The 19,543-nt window shown below is 43.2% G+C and overlaps 3 long non-coding RNA genes across 3 annotated transcripts; all 3 read left to right on the forward strand.

Annotated features, from left to right (window-relative positions):
• The first annotated feature begins 5,025 nt into the window (after positions 1 to 5,025).
• On the forward strand, positions 5,026 to 7,218 carry LOC120310756. The gene is made up of 3 exons (XR_005557461.1): positions 5,026 to 5,454; positions 6,086 to 6,187; positions 6,928 to 7,218. It is a non-coding gene; the product is annotated as an uncharacterized LOC120310756 (long non-coding RNA).
• Positions 7,219 to 8,744: 1,526 nt separating this feature from the next.
• LOC120310754 lies at positions 8,745 to 10,786 on the forward strand. The gene is made up of 2 exons (XR_005557459.1): positions 8,745 to 9,064; positions 10,496 to 10,786. It is a non-coding gene; the product is annotated as an uncharacterized LOC120310754 (long non-coding RNA).
• Positions 10,787 to 16,371: 5,585 nt separating this feature from the next.
• LOC120310753 lies at positions 16,372 to 18,296 on the forward strand. The gene is made up of 3 exons (XR_005557458.1): positions 16,372 to 16,503; positions 17,161 to 17,262; positions 18,006 to 18,296. It is a non-coding gene; the product is annotated as an uncharacterized LOC120310753 (long non-coding RNA).
• Positions 18,297 to 19,543: the final 1,247 nt, after the last annotated feature.

The raw sequence follows: 19,543 nt of genomic DNA on the forward strand, positions 1-19,543 counted from the left end.
AGAAAAGTGAGTGGAGAAAGGAATCAAGAAAGGTGACCCTGAGACTGGGACCAAGCAACCAGAATGAAGCAGGAGATGGAGAAATCCCTGCACGCAAGTGAAGAGGGAGGAAGCTGGGCACCGTACTCAGACTGGATCCTAGAGAAAGCTATTGACCTGATGAAGAGAACTCTCAGCTCCCTAGGAGAGGAGAATACTGAGCCCTACGGCCGCCCCAGTTCCTGGAGCCACAAAGGGAGAGACACCGAGGGGGACGTGGAACCTGCAACCCCAGGGACATCTACTGATCCAGGAGCTCCCACCCCCTACCGGACCACAGATGGCAATCTGGACGGAAGACACTACCACCCACAACGGAGGCACCGATCCATTCCAAGACGTCCACCGTTGGAGGTGAAATTCAAAGGGGAGCCAACACGCTTGGGGTTTTTCCTAACCCAAGTCCTCAGCTACATGGAGGAATATGGGCAGGACATTCCCAGCGACAAAGCCCGCATCCGGATCCTGCAATCTGCCCTGGATGGACCAGCTGCAGAGTGGGTGGTGAACTTGCATGACTCCAATGCCTCAAACTCAGAACTCAACCGTTTCATGTCCTCTTTGAGAAACGATTTGGAAGACCCCCTGGCTGATCGCAAAGCCCGTGAAAGACTAACAACGATGAGGGCAAGGCAAACGCCCAGTGCTGAGTATACACAAGATGCGGCCATTGCCATGCAAACTGAATTGGCCAGAAACATCCTCCTTGCCATTTCAAAGAACGGACTAAACTATGATCTATATGATGCTTGCCTGCCCGGGGCCCCACATAGGACTTGAGGAATGGTACGTCTTGGCAGAGGAAGCAGAGATCGACATATTGAAGAGACACCACCGAGGAAAACAATGGAGCCGCCCCCCGCCTGAGCTGACACACGAACCGGTGAAATCATCGGCTACAGCCAAGAAGCAAATGGGGTGTTTCAAGTGCGGAAAAGAAGGGCATCGAGCTGTAGAATGCCGCTCAAAGGCCCCCCAGCACAACCCAGACAGATCCCCAATCAACAAACCCGGAAAGTATTCAGCTAAGCCAAAAGAAACGGCCATGAGAATGATGGAAATTGCAGAAACCCCCACCTCTGCTCACCAAGGGGAAAGGACTCCAGCCTACACCACAGGGCCGGTGGATGCCTCAGATGACAGCTCGGAGGGCGAACCCCTGGTAAGTGGATGCATCACACCCATCTTCAAAACAGTGACTATATTAATCCCCCCCCATGCCCGAAGCTGTGAAGGTGAAAGCCTTAATAGACTCTGGCTGTACCCGCTGCCTCATTAGCCCAACACTAGTGGGGAATCTGGGCATCCCATCCAGGAGACTGGAACAACCAATCTCATTTGGCCAGCTAGATGGATCCATAGCAGGGGGGGTGCCAGCTACCCTAGCCACTCTGCCAATACACCTCTCCCTGGGCAACCATGAAGAGGACTTAACGTTTGTGGTGACCCCAGGTATGGAATGCCCAATGATTCTAGGGATGGAATGGTTGAAAAAATGGAACCCCTGGGTAAATTGGAGGACGACAGAAATCAAATTCCCGAAGGGGGACCCTATGGACTTAAAACCCCAAGGGAGGCTACCAGAATCAAGAATAGAAAAAGCATCCATAGGAGAGGAAAAAGATTAACAGAAATACCAGAGGAATATAGGGACCTTGCTGAAGTCTTCAGTGAGGAGAGGGCGAATGAGCTTCCCCCCCACCGACCCACAGACTGTACCATTGAATTCAAGCCTGGGGCAAAACTCCCGAAGCCCAGATTATACTCCATGAGCCCAAAGGAGAAGGAGGAAATGGAAAGATTTATAAAAAAAAACCTGGAGAGAGGTTTCATTGAGCCAGCCAAGCCTAAAGTGGCTGCCCCGGTCCTTTTTAGAGAGAAGAAGGATGGCTCTTTACGTTTATGCGTGGATTATAGGGCCCTGAATACAATCAGTGAAAGCAACCTATACCCTCTGCCCCTCATGGAAGACATGCTGTCACACCTATCGAAAGGGAAAAATTTTTCTAAACTAGACCTAAGGGAAGCTTACTATCGCATAAGAATTAAGGAAGGGGACGAATGGAAGACTGCATTTAACTGCCCCATGGGGTGCTATCAATTCAAAGTCTTGCCATTTGGACTACAAGGGGGCCCTGCAGTCTTTATGCAATTAATCAATGAGGTTCTAAGGGAGCACCTGTTTAAGGGGGTCCTTGTTTACTTGGACGACATTCTTATCTTTACTGAAACAAAAGAGGAACACGTCAACCTTGTCAGAGCGGTTTTAAAGAAGCTGCGAGCCGCCCACCTATATGCCAAACTCTCAAAATGCGAATTCCACCAGGAAAGGATAGACTACCTAGGCTATCGCATATCCCCACAGGGCATTGAAATGGACCCAGAGAAGGTCAAAGCAGTATTAGATTGGGCGCCACCCCGCACAAGAAAGCAACTACAAAGTTTCCTGGGTTTTGCAAACTTTTACCGTCAATTCATCCCCTCATTTGCCCAGATAGCCTTGCCCCTCACTAACTTACTAAAACCGAAGGGAACACCCTCAGTAAAACCTAGCCAGCCACTAACATGGACAATGGAGTGCCAAGCAGCGTTTGAGAGACTAAAGAGACTTTTTTCTGCCGAACCATTACTAAGGCACCCAGATATGGACAAGCCCTTCATAATACAGGCAGATGCAAGTGATGTGGCAGTGGGGGCTGTGCTATTACAAGAAAATGATGATGCAGTATTGCAACCCTGTGCATATACATCTAAGAAACTCACGGGAACAGAACAGCGCTGGCCCGTATGGGAGAAGGAGGCTTATGGGATACGTTGGGCATTACTCACGTGGCGACAGTTCCTGGAAGGCAACAAAATCCCCTTCCAGGTATGGACTGATAACAAAAATTTAGAAGCCCTGAAAACTTCCAGGAAACTCAACCCCAAACAAGCCCGCTGGTCCCAGCATTTTCACCAATTCCAATTTAAGCTCAAACATTTACCAGGAAGAAAGAACTTCCTGGAAGATGCACTATCTCGCATGCCCCAATATAACAGCGCACGAACCACAGACTCTAGACCAATAATGGCAGAGTCACAACTGGCAGCACCAGTAACCACAAGAACCCAAGCCAAATTAAAACCACAACTGGACAGCCAAACTGGAATTGAATTCCGAAAAAGTTTGGAAACAGATGAATGGTTCCAGAAAAACAAAAATGTGTGCACAATGAGAGACGGGTTGCCTGGGGTAGGGGAAAAGTTATATATACCAAAAACCCAAAGAATCACGTTCATGCAGCTTTGCCATGACACAAAATCAGCAGGACATTTTGGATTTGTAAAAACTTTACACTTAATTAAACGGCAATTTTGGTGGCCATCAATAAAAAAGGACATAGACAGTTATGTTGCCAGCTGCCCAACCTGTGCATCAGCACAAGAGTTGCAAGGAAATCGCCAGGGCTATTAACACCAGTGCAGTCCCTCGCCCCTGGGAGGGAAATAGCCATGGATTTTATAGTGGAATTGCCAGAAAGCAATGGGAATACTGTTATCTGGACAGTCACGGACTTGTTTCCAAACAGGTGCACTTTATCCCTTGCCAAAAGATTCCCACTGCAAAGGCCTTAGCAAGACTTTTCATCCAGCACATTTACAGATTGCACGGGGCACCCCAACGCATCATCTCTGATAGGGGAGTGCAATTTACGTCTGCATTTTGGAAGGAATTTTTTTATCCCTCTTAGGGACCACTCAGGGACTGACATCTAGCCATCACCCTCAGACGATGGACAAGCGGAACGCTGCCAGTCGGTACTTGAGCAATATTTGAGATGTTTTTTAAATTTCCAACATAGTGATTGGACGGACTTACTTCCTTTTGCAGAAGTTGCCTACAATAATGCAGTCCACTCCAGCACAGGCTACACTCCTTTTCAAATAGCCAACGGTCAAAGTTTCTACCCCATGCCAGAATTAACCCCAAACGAACCAACGATCCCTTCGCTGAACGAATGGATGGAAAAACTACAAAACACCTGGCCAATAGTTAGAAAAGCACTAGATGAAGCTAGGCAGGCATACAAAGCACAAGCCGATAAAAAAAGGGTTGAGCCTACACCTTTCATTATAGGAGAAATGGTGTACTTATCTACAAAATACCTAAAGTCCCTACAGCCCTGTAAAAAACCAAAATACATAGGACCTTTTCCAATTAAAAGAATTGTAAATCCAGTAACAGTAGAATTAGAATTACCCAAAAATCTCAGGCAAATACACCCAATTTTTCATTGCAGCTTGCTGAAAAGAGAGCATCAATCACCTCTACGGCCCAAAATCCCCCCCCCACCACCTCCAATCATGGTGGAGGGCGAATAACACTTCGAAATAAAAGAGATCCTTGACTCTAGGAGATATCATGGAGCAACTCAGTACCTAGTTGCCTGGAAACACCTCCCTCCCTCACAAAACGAGTGGGTCCATAAACGTCATATCAGAGCCCCGAAGCTATTGAAGAAGTTTCACACAGAGTATCCTAACAAGCCTGACTAAGTCTTATACCTGTTTTGTTTTCTTTCAGGTGAATCTCTCTTATTTTAAGAGGGGCCGGATGTCAGAATCCAATTATATTTCATCTTTAATTATCAAACATAGAAAACCCCAATTCTGCCTTCTCTGGATTCTGCCATAAGAGGGAGAGAAGGGGGAGAACAAAGGGGCTTTATGGCCCTCACTTCCTTCAGTACACTTCAAAGAGCTGAATACTGAATGTGTGTTTATTACCTCAAAGTGTTAGTACCCAAGAACATTACCATAACAAGGAAGGGTATTTGCCTTTCATGTAGTTATCTGAAGTCTCCATCCAGACGGAAGAAAGAAGAAAGGGGGTGGAATTGTGATACTTGAAACTATCACTGGAAGGGGGTTTGATTGGGTGGGACTACTGGGGAACCCCTTAAAACCTTGAATGGGAGTCCTGTCTAGCATGCCTGTTGGAAGAATTATTCCAAGAGTTCTCTTCTTAAGATGCAAAGTGGGGTGGGTCCTTACAACCTCACTGTCTTGTGCATGCTGATCTGCAGGGGCACCTCAAGCATAGAAAGAACACCCAGAACCCAACAATTGAAGCAGAGTGTTCTCTTGCCTGCTATCTACTGAACATCTTGGCCATAAACCTTAGCTTATCAAACCGATTTCCCTTTGGGTAGTGGGAAACGTGAGATCATCCCCTACCCCTCCCTTCTTTCCCAAGTCTCCCCTCTCTTCCCTCTTGAACCTGGAGCTCCAGCCCCCACAAGGTGGGGCAGTGGCATATATACAGAACTTCCTTCTCCCATCCTGGACTGCATTCTGAAGGCTGCAGAAGAGATGGCAAGATGAAAGCTTTGCTATTTGCGTTGTTGTTGGTGGCATTTGTGTGCAAGGACGCAGGTAGGCTCATGAACCTTTGATCTCGGTTGAGGATTTTATTATGTATTTATATATTTATAAATTTTATTGTCTGCCCTTCTAACCGTAGGGTAACTCTGGCTGGCTTACAATTAGCATCTAAGGTAAAACATAAAACGTTCAAATCCACCCTTAAAACCAAAGAAAGATGGGGAGGGGTGGGGTGGAAGTATGGGATCTGTTATTATTTAATCAACCACCTCCATTGAGTGATTCCTCCACCGGGGCCCTTAGCTGACTGGATAGGCCAAACGAAAAGATAGGAGGGTTGGGGGCCAACCTCACATTTGGGTGGGGGGCAAGATGTTCCCAAAATGGCAGGAGCCTTTTTAGGAAAGGATGTCTTTTTAAAGCTCACCTTCGTTGTTTTTATAATCAAGCCAGGGTGCTGAACAAAGCTAATATTCGTTCTCTCTCTGCTTTTCCTGAACAAAGACCAAGTGAAGTGGGTCGGGGGAGAGAGAGTCACCCAAATGACCATTTTATTATCTTTCTGGTGAAATTTTCGCAGCCAACCTTATTAGTCAAAATTCTATTATTCAATACATAATAAGACAAGATCAAAGAGATAAATACTAAAGTAAGATTTCTCTGTTTTATTTCTTTCATCTAGTAAAGAGTCTGAAATGTTACCAGACTGTCCCATTATTGTCTGATAGAGAAATAACATGTCCGGAAACAGATAGATTCTGTTATATTCTGCAGTCTGTTCATGGTAAGCAAAGTTCCTATCCTTTCTGACAGTTTTTCTTCTTGTATGGGAACTAGAAATCCCAAATGCAGCTGAGGATTCCAGATCACCTACGACCCGTCTGTGCCCTGTCTAGGTTTCCCTGAGGTCATGGCCTGACATATTAAAGCAGTGGTGGCGAACCTATGGCACGGGTGCCAGAGGCGGCACTCAGAGCCCTCTCTGTGGGCATGTGTGCCGTCAGCCCAGTCCTAAGCCTTCAGCTAGGTTTTATAAAACCTTGTCGCTTTAGGCTTCTGCCGCTGTGTGCAAAAAAAAAAAAAAGGTTCAATCAATTGATCAATTTCAATTTCCTGTGAGAAAAAAAAGATCTTGCAAAGTTGGAATTGATTGGTTGAACTTTTTAGTCCCACCTAGTCTGCCATTACCACTGCAGCCACACCCACCCAATGGGCCACACCCACTCAGTGTGCCACACCCACCCAATGGGCCACACCCGCCCGGCACCCGACAATACATAAGTGGGTTTTGGGTTGCAGTTTGGACACTCGGTCTCTAAAAGGTTCGCCATCACTGTATTAAGGGATGCCAGGAAAAGGGGAGGGGTTTCAGAAAGGGCAGCCCAGTCCATCCCACAAGCACCCCAGTTTGGGGTGTGGGAATGCATGACTGTGCATCCAGTGTGGCTTTACCGTTTTGTTCAGAAATAGCCGCACATCAATTCTTTGGCACTGTAAATGTTTTGCTTTATGTTTCTTTTCCAGGAGGGCCCCGGTATAAAGGATGTAATCCAGTGTGCAATGAAGGGATCCAGTTGGTGGAGATTAAGTGTTGCACCACTGACCTTTGCAATGTTTAAAATTTTGTTTGGGGTTTTGCTGTCATCCATCATGGACCATCCTGGCAGATTTAAATTTGTGGCCTTTACGGTCCATAATTCACCCCCTCGGCTTCTTTGGACACATCGTCCTCTCTTCTTTTTCTCCTGGTCTACAAGACTTGTTCTGCTCTCTCTGTAGCTTGGCAACTGAATAAATTTGTGCATTTATATTCAAGCGTAGTGGATGTGTTTGGCATGACGTGTCCATTTTCCTTTTTTGAAAGTTCAATTGCGGAATAGTAGAAGGCTGAAGGGTTTTTTGTAACCCATCTTACTTATGCAAAACCCTCTTCCTTCTCCAACGGGTGCAGGTCCGCCTTAGATGCCCATCTCAGAATAATTTGACTTTCAAGGTATTTGGTAGTCTTTGTCAAGAATGACAACTTACTTATTATTTATCATCAATAGAAATATATCCTGCCTGCCTGTAAATCTGCCCAGAGACACTGGATACGAGAGGGGCAGAAAATAAACTTCACAGTAAACAAACAAATCAATAAAGTTACTTTGATTATTAAGCAGCCCAACAATTATTTTTCCTTCTTTAACATAATTGTACATAGTTTGAGCTGCTGAATATCCCCAATACACAATTCAAATTCATTTAAGTTATAAAGACAAGCCAACATGGCTTTCTCCAAACAGATCATGCCAAACATTTTCTTATTTCTTTTTTTGATAAAGTGACTAAATTAATGGATCAGCGAAATGCTGTGGATATAGTATACTTGGATTTCAGTGAAGTGTTTGACAAAACGGAACACAACCTATGTCTTGATAAACTTAAAAAGTGTGGGATAAACGGCACCATCACCAGATGCGTTTGTAACTGGCTGATAAATGATACTCAACATTTAGTCCTCAATGCAACTACAACCACATGGAGGGAAGGAAACAGTGGGGTCCTACAAGGTTACGTTCTAGGCCCAGTACTATTCAATATGTTCATTAACCATCCAGAGGGGGGAATAGCACAGAAACTGATTGAAGTTGTAGATGAACAAAATAATTCTCCTATGGGGGTCTAAGAGAATGCACCAATCAACCAACTATCAAGTTCTCTCTAATCATGTCTGCCTTCTTCCTGCAGATCCTTTTTTAGTAGGTGACATTGTAGTGGAAAAACCACGATACTTACATCAGAAGACAAAACCAGGAAGGGTTGGAGAAAACAGGTTTTATTTGTGCAAAGGTTCAGAGTATGCATATGACAAATTCTGAACCTTGAATTACTCCCAGGATATCATTTTTATACAGCTTGTCACCCACGCTTTTACCCAAGGGATGACTTCTTATCTATCTTTAACATACTAAAAGAGAGACGTTCATATCTTGAGACCACACACATAGGAAAAAGGGAAGTTTATACAATGTGCAGAAAACCACACTCCCCTTCACGCGTAATATTTTACACCATTAGTGATCTTCGGTTGGCACCTCTTGTAAAAATGTTTCTTCATAGAATTGCACACAGGTTATCACATTCAGCCAGTTTATAATATTAGTTAATGCTTGCTAAACATCACTCCTGTTAATTAAAATATAATTCAAAAGTACTTTATCGTTTCTCTTAATGGCAATTTTTCATCTACCTCAACATAAAAATATCTGAGCATGAAATGGAAGGAAAACCTGACTCTCTCGTGCATGGAAAGTGTTTCCTGATCTGCAGGGGCACCTCAAGCATAGAAAGAACACCCAGAACCCAATAATTGAAGCAGAGTGTTCTCTTGCCTGCTATCTACTGAACATCTTGGCCATAAACCTTAGCTTATCAAACCGATTTCCCTTTGTGTAGTGGGAAACGTGAGATCACCCCCTACCCCTCCCTTCTTTCCCAAGTTGCCCCTCTCTTCCCTCTTGAACCTGGAGCTCCAGCCCCCACAAGGTGGAGCACTGGCATATATACAGAACTTCATTCTCCCATCCTGGACTGCATTCTGAAGGCTGCAGAAGAGATGGCAAGATGAAAGCTTTGCTATTTGCGTTGTTGTTGGTGGCATTTGTGTGCAAGGACCCAGGTAGGCTCATGAACCTTTGATCTCGGTTGAGGATTTTATTATGTATTTATATATTTATAAATTTTATTGTCTGCCCTTCTAACCATAGGGTAACTCTGGCTGGTTTACAATTAGCATCTAAGGTAAAACATAAAAAGTTCAAACCCACCCTTAAAACCAAAGAAAGATGGGGAGGGGTGGGGTGGAAGTATGGGATCTGTTATTATTTAATCAACCACCTCCATTGAGTGATTCCTCCACCGGAGCCCTTAGCTGACTGGATGGACCAAACGAAAAGATAGGAGGGTTGGGTCCAACCTCACATTTGGGGGGGAGGCAAGATGTTCCCAAAATGGCAGGAGCCTTTTTAGGAAACGATGTCTTTTTAAAGCTCACCTTCGTTGTTTTTATAATCAAGCCCGGGTGCTGAACGAAGCTAATATTCGTTCTCTCTCTGCTTTCCCTGAACAAAGACCTAGTGAAGTGGGTCGGGGGAGAGAGAGTCACCCAAATGACCCAAATTTTCACAGCCAACCTTATTAGTCAAAAGTCTATTATTCAATACATAATAAGACAAGATCAAAGAGATAAATACTAAAGTAAGTTTTCTATGTTTTATTTCATTCATCTAGTAAAGAGTCTGAAATGTTACGAGTCTCAGCCATTTATGTTTGATAGAGAAAAAACATGTTCGGAAAGAGATAGATACTGTTATATTCTGAAGGTTTTTATTGGTAAGCAAAGTTCCTATCCTTTCTGACAGTTTTTCTTCTTGTATGGGAACTAGAACTCCCAAATGCAGCTGAGGATTCCAGATCACCTAGGACCTGTCTGTGCCCTGTCTAGGTTTCCCTGAGGTCATGGCCTGACATATTAAAGCAGTGGTGGCGAACCTATGGCACGGGTGCCAGAGGCGGCATTCAGAGCCCTCTCTGTGGGCATGTGTGCCGTCACCCCAGTCCTAAGCCTTCATCTAGGTTTTATAAAACCTTGTCGCTTTAGGCCTCTGCCGCTGTGTGCAAAAAAAAAAAAAAGGTTCAATCAATCGATCAATTTCAACTTCCTGTGGGAAAAAAAAGATCTTGCAAAGTTGGAATTGATTGATTGAACTTTTACCACTGCAGCCACACCCACCCAATGGGCCACACCCACTCAGTGTGACACACCCAGCCAATGGGCCACACCCACCTGGCACCCCACGATGCATAAGTGGGTTTTGGGTTGCAGTTTGGGCACTCGGTCTCTAAAAGGTTCGCCATCACTGTATTAAGGGATGCCAGGAAAAGGGGAGGGGTTTCAGAAAGGGCAGCCCAGTCCATCCCACAAGCACCCCAGTTTGGAGTGTGGGAATGCATGACTGTGCATCCAGTGTGGCTTTACCGTTTTGTTCAGAAATAGCCGCACATCAATTCTTTGGCACTGTAAATGTTTTGCTTTATGTTTCTTTTCCAGGAGGGCTCCAGTATAAAGGATGTGCTCCATTGTGCCCGGAATATGACCAGTCTCTGGACCTTACGTGTTGCAAAACTGACTTTTGCAATGTTTAAAATGTTGTTTTGGGTTTTGCTGTCATCCATCATGGACCATCCTGGCAGATTTAAATTTGTGGCCTTTACGGTCCATAATTCACCCCCTCGGCTTCTTTGGACACATCGTCCTCTCTCCTTTTAATCCTGGTCTACAAGACTTGTTCTGCTCTCTCTGTAGCTTGGCAACTGAATAAATTTGTGCATTTACATTCAAGTGTAGTGGATGTGTTTGGCATGACGTGTCCATTTTCCTTTTTTGAAAGTTCAATTGCGGAATAGTAGAAGGCTGAAGGGTTTTTTGTAACCCATCTTACTTATGGAAAACCCTCTTCCTTTTCCAACGGGTGCAGGTCTGCCTTAGATGCCCATCTCATAAAATTTGACTTTCAAAGTATTTGGTAGTCTGTGTCAAGAACGGCAACTTACTTATAATTTATCATCAATAGAAATATAACCTGCCTGCCTGTAAATCTGCCCAGAGACACTGGATACGAGAGGGGCAGAAAATAAACTTCACAGTAAACAAACAAATCAATAAAGTTACTTTGATTACTAAGCAGCCCAACAATTATTTTTCCTTCTTTAACATAACTGTACATAGATTGAGCTGCTGAATATCCCCAATAGACAATCCAAATGCATTTAAGTTATAAAGACAAGCCAACATGGCTTTCTCCAAACAGATCATGCCAAACATTTTCTTATTTCTTTCTTTTGATAAAGTGACTAAATTAATGGATCAGCGAAATGCTGTGGATATAGTATACTTGGATTTCAGTGAAGTGTTTGACAAAAGAGAACACAACCTATGTCTTGATAAACTTAAAAAGTGTGGGATAAACAGCACCATCACCAGATGCGTTTGTAACAGGCTGATAAATCGTACTCAACATTTAGTCCTCAATGGAACTACAACCACAAGGAGGGAAGGAAGCAGTGGGGTCCTACAAGGTTACGTTCTAGGCCCAGTACTATTCAATATGTTCATTAACCATCCAGAGGGGGGAATAGCACAGAAACTGATTGAAGTTGTAGATGAATAAAATAATTCTCCTATGGGGGTCTAAGAGAATGCACCAATCAACCAACTATCAAGTTCTCTCTAATCATGTCTGCCTTCTTCCTGCAGATCCTTTTTTAGTAGGTGACATTGTAGTGGAAAAACCACGATACTTACATCAGAAGACAAAACCAAGAAGGGTTGGAGAAAACAGGTTTTATTTGTGCAAAGGTTCAGAGTATGCATATGACAAATTCTGAACCCTGAGTTACTCCCAGGATATCATTTTTATACAGCTTGTCACCCACGCTTTTACCCAAGGGATGACTTCTTATCTATCTTTAACATACTAAAAGAGAGACGTTCATATCTTGAGACCACACACATAGGGAAAAGGGAAGTTTATACAATGTGCAGAAAACCACACTCCCCTACACGCGTAATATCTTACACCATTACTGATCTTCGGTTGGCACCTCTTGTAAAAATGTTTCTTCATAGAATTGCACACAGGTTATCACATTCAGCCAGTTTATAATATTAGTTAATGCTTGCTAAACATCACTCCTGTTAATTAAAATATCATTTCTCTTAATGGCAATTTTTCATCTACCTCAACATAAAAATATCTGAGCATGAAATGGAAGGAAAACCTGACTCTCTCGTGCATGGAAAGTGTTTCCTGATCTGCAGGGGCACCTCAAGCATAGAAAGAACACCCAGAACCCAACGATTGAAGCAGAGTGTTCTCTTGCCTGCTATCTACTGAACATCTTGGCCATAAACCTTAGCTTATCAAACCGATTTCCCTTTGTGTAGTGGGAAACGTGAGATCACCCCCTACCCCTCCCTTCTTTCCCAAGTCTCCCCTCTCTTCCCTCTTGAACCTGGAGCTCCAGCCCCCACAAGGTGGGGAAGTGGCATATATACAGAACTTCATTCTCCCATCCTGGACTGCATTGTGAAGGCTGCAGAAGAGATGGCAAGATAAAAGCTTTGCTATTTGCGTTGTTGTTGGTGGCATTTGTGTGCAAGGACCCAGGTAGTCTCATGAACCTTTGATCTCGGTTGAGGATTTTATTATGTATTTATATATTTATAAATTTTATTGTCTGCCCTTCTAACCATAGGGTAACTCTGGCCGGCTTACAATTAGCATCGAAGGTAAAGCATAAAAAGTTCAAATCCACCCTTAAAACCAAAGAAAGATGGGGAGGGGTGCGGTGGAAGTATGGGTTCTGTTATTATTTAATCAACCAACTCCATTGTGTGATTCCTCCACCGGGGCCCTTTGCTGACTGGGTGGGCCAAACAACTATGGCCCTATGCAGAATCCATCACCTCACACGTAAAAAATTCATTCCATTTCTTAGAGATCATAAAGAAACAAAACTTACAGCCCAGCGACCTACTCGTGAGCTCGATGTCATATCTCTGTTCACCCAAGTGCCAATCAAAGAAGCCTTGACAGCTATCCAAAACAAATATAACCCCCCAAAACACATCCTAGATGTGACCAACCATTGTCTATCCAACACATACTTCATCTATAATGGACAAAAATACAAACAAATAGAAGGAGCACCCATGGGATCACCCCTCTCACGTGTCATTGCAAATCTCTACATGGAACACTTTGAAACCCAAGCTCTAGAAAAATCTGAACACAAACCCAAACTCTGGCTCAGATACGTAGACGACACCTTCATAATCTGGCCACATGGGAAAGAAAAACTGGATAACTTCCTCATACACCTCAACAGCCTACACCCCAAAATACAGTTCACCATGGAAACAGAAGCTAATAACCAACTTCCCTTCCTAGATGTCTTAGTCTACAAGAAATCCAATGGCTCCCTAGGACACACCATCTACCAGAAGAAAACACACACAAACCGCTATCTGCATGCTCTCTCACACCACCACCCAGCACAGATCAACTCTGTAGCCAAGACACTCATCTCTAGAACAAAACGTTTAGCTGATGAACAACACCTAAAAACCGAACTACACACTCTCACTAATGTACTTACATCCAATGGATTCCAATGAAAGAAGATTACCAAACTAATCCAAAAAGAAACCCTCACTAAAACCCAAGACAGAGAACAAGAAAACGGCAAAGCCCTCCTCCCTTACATAAAAGGCACCACAGACAGAATCAGTAAGATCCTCCACAAACACAACATTAAGACAGCATTCTGCCCAAACAGAAAAATATCCACCATCCTAAGAAACCCAAAGATAAAATTGAATTAGAAAATCAAGGAGTATACGAAATCCCATGCACCACTTGTCCCACCACATACATCGGACAAACCAACAGAAGAATAAGTGCACGCATTGAAGAACATAAGAACTCAGTCAAAAAAGAGGAACCAACTTCTTCCCTGGTCCAACACCTTAAAATCACAGGACGTGAAATTGACTTTAAAAAGACCAGAACTATCGCCAAAACTGAACATTTTAATAACAGAATAATCAGAGAAGCCATCGAGATAGAAAAACGCCCACACAGCATGAACAAACGAAATGATACCTCCCACCTACCAGCCATTTGGAAACCCGCCCTTATTGACAAACGACTCCGTAACACAAAAAAATGACACCAGACCCACACTCACAAAAACCACACAGGATGTCACCACCACACATCCACGCAAAAAGCAAACCCAAAGCTACACCGATGATGAGGCATGACGATAAACCAGAAGCCAGACCACAGCTTCATCATTAGCCACTTTAAACCCCTCCAATCCATACATGAAGCAAACTGGCACCCACCATGAAGATGAGGCATGACCACGAACGCGAAGCCAAAAAATAGCAATGCAGCTCATCATTTTAACCCCCCCCTGCAATTCAGACTAACCTGAGCACAACAAAGCCCCCACCCAAACAGAACACTCCCCCAGCCAATCAGAGCACAGCCAACCCCCCAGCCAATCAGAGCACAGCCAAGCTCCTAACCAATCAGAACAGACCTCCATCCAATCAGAACACAGCCAAGCTCTCATCCAATCAGTTCATACACCCACTGGCAGTTAAAAGGAGGAAACAGCTACAATCACACATTGCTCCTAGAAGCAAGAAGCCGAAAGCACCAGCCTGAAGATGACGAATGAGACTTTGTTGAAACGTCGCCAAGACACTTCCAATTTTACGTGGGAGAAAACCCGAATAACCAAAGATCTACATGCAAACACCCGCGAAACCTCAGAAAACATATATATATATATATATATATATATATATATATATATATATATATATATATATATATATATATATATTTACCGAATGAACACCCTGTCAGCCCAGATATGGGAGAAAGAAATCTTCTTTCTTTTCTTTCTTTCTCCCATATCTGGGCTGACAGGTGTGTTCATTCAAGGTAAAAAAATCTCCTCCCCTGTCTCTCTCCTGGTAGCTAACAAAGTGGGAGAGAACCCGTGGCTTAGAGGTTATAACATCTGCCTAACATGCAGATAGCCCAGGTTCGAATCTCAGAAGAGTAAGTTTGGCTGATGAGGGTTAAAGGAACCCGAAATAGCTATACCATTCTCTCTTTATTCTTTGTTAGCAAACTATATATATATATATATATATATATATAATATATAATATATATATATATATATATATATAATATATATATATGTAGGTCTTTGGTTGTTCGGGTTTTCTCCCGCGTAAAATTGGAAGTGTCTTGGCGACGTTTCGACGAAGTCCCATTCGTCATCTTCAGGCTGGTGTTTTCAGCTTCGTGCTTCGTTGGAACTACAACCACATGGAGGGAAGGAAACAGTGGGGTCCTACAAGTTTATGTTCTAGGCCCAGTACTATTCAATATGTTCATTAACCATCCAGAGGGGGGAATAGCACAGAAACTGATCGAAGTTGTAGATGAACAAAATAATTCTCCTATGGGGGTCTAAGAGAATGCACCAATCAACCAACTATCAAGTTCTCTCTAATCATGTCTGCCTTCTTCCTGCAGATCCTTTTTTAGTAGGTGACATTGTAGTGGAAAAACCACGATACTTACATCAGAAGACAAAACCAAGAAGGGTTGGAGAAAACAGGTCTTATTTGTGCAAAGGTTCAGAGTATGCATATGACAAATTCTGAACCCTGAGTTACTCCCAGGATATCATTTTTATACAGCTTGTCACCCATGCTTTTACCCAAGGGATGACTTCTTATCTATCTTTAACATACTAAAAGAGAGACGTTCATATCTTGAGACCACACACATAGGAAAAAGGGAAGTTTATACAACGTGCAGAAAACCACACTCCCCTACACGCGTAATATCTTACACCATTAGTGACTTTTGGTTGGCACCTCTTGTAAAAATGTTTCTTCATAGAATTGCACACAGGTTATCACATTCAGCCAGTTTATAATATTAGTTAATGCTTGCTAAACATCACTCCTGTTAATTAAAATATAATTCAAAAGTACTTTATCATTTCTCTTAATGGCAATTTTTCATCTACCTCAACATAAAAATATCTGAGCATGAAATGGAAGGAAAACCTCACTCTCTCGTGCATGGAAAGTGTTTCCTGATCTGCAGGGGCACCTCAAGCATGGAAAGAACACCCAGAACCCAACAATTGAAGCAGAGTGTTCTCTTGCCTGCTATCTACTGAACATCTTGGCCATAAACCTTAGCTTATCAAACCGATTTCCCTTTGTGTAGTGGGAAACGTGAGATCACCCCCTACCCCTCCCTTCTTTCCCAAGTCCCCCCTCTCTTCCCTCTTGAACCTGGAGCTCCAGCCCCCACAAGGTGGGGCAGTGGCATATATACAGAATTTCCTTCTCCCATCCTGCACTACATTGTGAGGGCTGCAGAAGAGATTGCAAGATGAAAGCTTTGCTATTTGCGTTGTTGTTGGTGGCATTTGTGTGCAAGGACCCAGGTAGGCTCATGAACCTTTGATCTCGGTTGAGGATTTTATTATGTATTTATATATTTATAAATTTTATTGTCTGCCCTTCTAACCATAGGGTAACTCTGGCCGGCTTACAATTAGCATCTAAGGTAAAACATAAAACGTTCAAATCCACCCTTAAAACCAAAGAAAAATGGGGAGGGGTGGGGTGGAAGTATGGGATCTGTTATTATTTAATCAACCACCTCCATTGTGTGATTCCTCCACCGGGGCCCTTAGCTGACTGGTGGAGCCCCATCTTTAGTCCCTTACGAAAAGATAGGAGGGTTGGGGGCCAGCCTCACATTTGGGGGGGGGGCAAGATGTTCCCAAAATGGCAGGAGCCTTTTTAGGAAACGATGTCTTTTTAAAGCTCACCTTCGTTGTTTTTATAATCAAGTCTGGGTGCTGAACGAAGCTAATATTCGTTCTCTCTCTGCTTTTCCTGAACAAAGACCAAGTGAAGTGGGTCGGGGGAGAGAAAGAGTGGCCCAGAGTCACCTAAATGACCATTTTATTATCTTTCTGGTGAAATTTTCGCAGCCAACCTTATGAGTCAAAAGTCTATTATTCAATACATAATAAGACAAGATCAAAGAGATAAATACTAAAGTAAGTTTTCTCTGTTTTATTTCTTTCATCTAGTAAAGAGTCTGAAATGTTACGAGTCTCACCCATTATTGTCTGATAGAGAAATAACATGTCCGCAAACAGATAGATTCTGTTATATTCTGCAGTCTATTCATGGTAAGCAAAGTTCCTATCCTTTCTGACAGTTTTTCTTCTTGTATGGAAACTAGAACTCCCAAATGCAGCTGAGGATTCCAGATCACCTAGGACCTGTCTGTGCCCTGTCTAGGTTCCCCTGAGGTCATGGCCTGACATATTAAGGCAGTGGTGGCGAACCTATGGCACGGGTGCCAGAGGCGGCATTCAGAGCCCTCTCTGTGGGCATGTGTGCCGTCACCCCAGTCCTAAGCCTTCAGCTAGGTTTTATAAAACCTTGTCGCTTTAGGCTTCTGCCGCTGTGTGCAAAAAAAAAAAAAAAAAGGTTCAATCAATCGATCAATTTCAACTTCCTGTGGGAAAAAAAAGATCTTGCAAAGTTGGAATTGATTGGTTGAACTTTTTAGTCCCACCTAGTCTGCCATTACCACTGCAGCCACACCCACCCAATGGGCCACACCCACTCAGTGTGACACACCCACCCAATGGGCCACACCCATCTGGCACCCCATGATGCATAAGTGGGTTTTGGGTTGCAGTTTGGGCACTCGGTCTCTAAAAGGTTCGCCATCACTGTATTAAGGGATGCCAGGAAAAGGGGAGGGGTTTCAGAAAGGGCAGCCCAGTCCATCCCACAAGCACCCCAGTTTGGGGTGTGGGAATGCATGACTGTGCATCCAGTGTTGCTTTACCGTTTTGTTCAGAAATAGCCGCACATCAATTCTTTGGCACTGTAAATGTTTTGCTTTATGTTTCTTTTCCAGGAGGGCCCCGGTATAAAGGATGTAATCCAGTGTGCAATGAAGGGATCCAGGTGGTGGAGATTAAGTGTTGCACCACTGACCTTTGCAATGTTTAAAATGTTGTTTTGGGTTTTGCTGTCATCCATCATGGACCATCCTGGCAGATTTGAGCTTGTGGCCTTTACGGTCCATAATTCACCCCCTCAGCTTCTTTGGACACCTCATCCTCTCTTCTTTTTCTCCTGGTCTGCAAGACTTGTTCTGCTCTCTCTGTAGCTTGGCAACTGAATAAATTTGTGCATTTACATTCAAGCGTAGTGGATGTGTTTGGCATGACGTGTCCATTTTCCTTTTTTGAAAGTTCAATTGCGGAATAGTAGAAGGCTGAAGGGTTTTTTGTAACCCATCTTACTTATGGAAAACCCTCTTCCTTTTCCAACGGGTGCAGGTCTGCCTTAGATGCCCATCTCATAAAATTTGACTTTCAAAGTATTTGGTAGTCTGTGTCAAGAACGGCAACTTACTTATAATTTATCATCAATAGAAATATAACCTGCCTGCCTGTAAATCTGCCCAGAGACACTGGATACGAGAGGGGCAGAAAATAAACTTCACAGTAAACAAACAAATCAATAAAGTTACTTTGATTACTAAGCAGCCCAACAATTATTTTTTCCTTCTTTAACATAACTGTACATAGTTTGAGCTGCTGAATATCCCCAATAGACAATCCAAATTCATTTAAGTTATAAAGACAAGCCAACATGGCTTTCTCCAAACAGATCATGCCAAACATTTTCTTATTTCTTTCTTTTGATAAAGTGACTAAATTAATGGATCAGCGAAATGCTGTGGATATAGTATACTTGGATTTCAGTGAAGTGTTTGACAAAACGGAACACAACCTATGTCTTGATAAACTTAAAAAGTGTGGGATAAACAGCACCATCACCAGATGCGTTTGTAACAGGCTGATAAATCACACTCAACATTTAGTCCTCAATGGAACTACAATCACATGGAGGGAAGGAAGCAGTGGGGTCCTACAAGGTTATGTTCTAGGCCCAGTACTATTCAATATGTTCATTAACCATCCAGAGGGGGGAATAGCACAGAAACTGATTGAAGTTGTAGATGAACAAAATAATTCTCCTATGGGGGTCTAAGAGAATGCACCAATCAACCAACTATCAAGTTCTCTCTAATCATGTCTGCCTTCTTCCTGCAGATCCTTTTTTAGTAGGTGACATTGTAGTGGAAAAACCACGATACTTACATCAGAAGACAAAACCACGAAGGGTTGGAGAAAACAGGTTTTATTTGTGCAAAGGTTCAGAGTATGCATATGACAAATTCTGAACCCTGAGTTACTCCCAGGATATCATTTTTATACAGCTTGTCACCCACGCTTTTACCCAAGGGATGACTTCTTATCTATCTTTAACATACTAAAAGAGAGACGTTCATATCTTGAGACCACACACATAGGAAAAAGGGAAGTTTATACAATGTGCAGAAAACCACACTCCCCTACACACGTCATATTTTACACCATTAGT

This window comes from Crotalus tigris, unplaced genomic scaffold (assembly GCF_016545835.1).
Source record: "Crotalus tigris isolate CLP2741 ecotype Arizona unplaced genomic scaffold, ASM1654583v1 scf7180000018291.410847, whole genome shotgun sequence".
Taxonomy (NCBI): domain Eukaryota; kingdom Metazoa; phylum Chordata; class Lepidosauria; order Squamata; family Viperidae; genus Crotalus; species Crotalus tigris.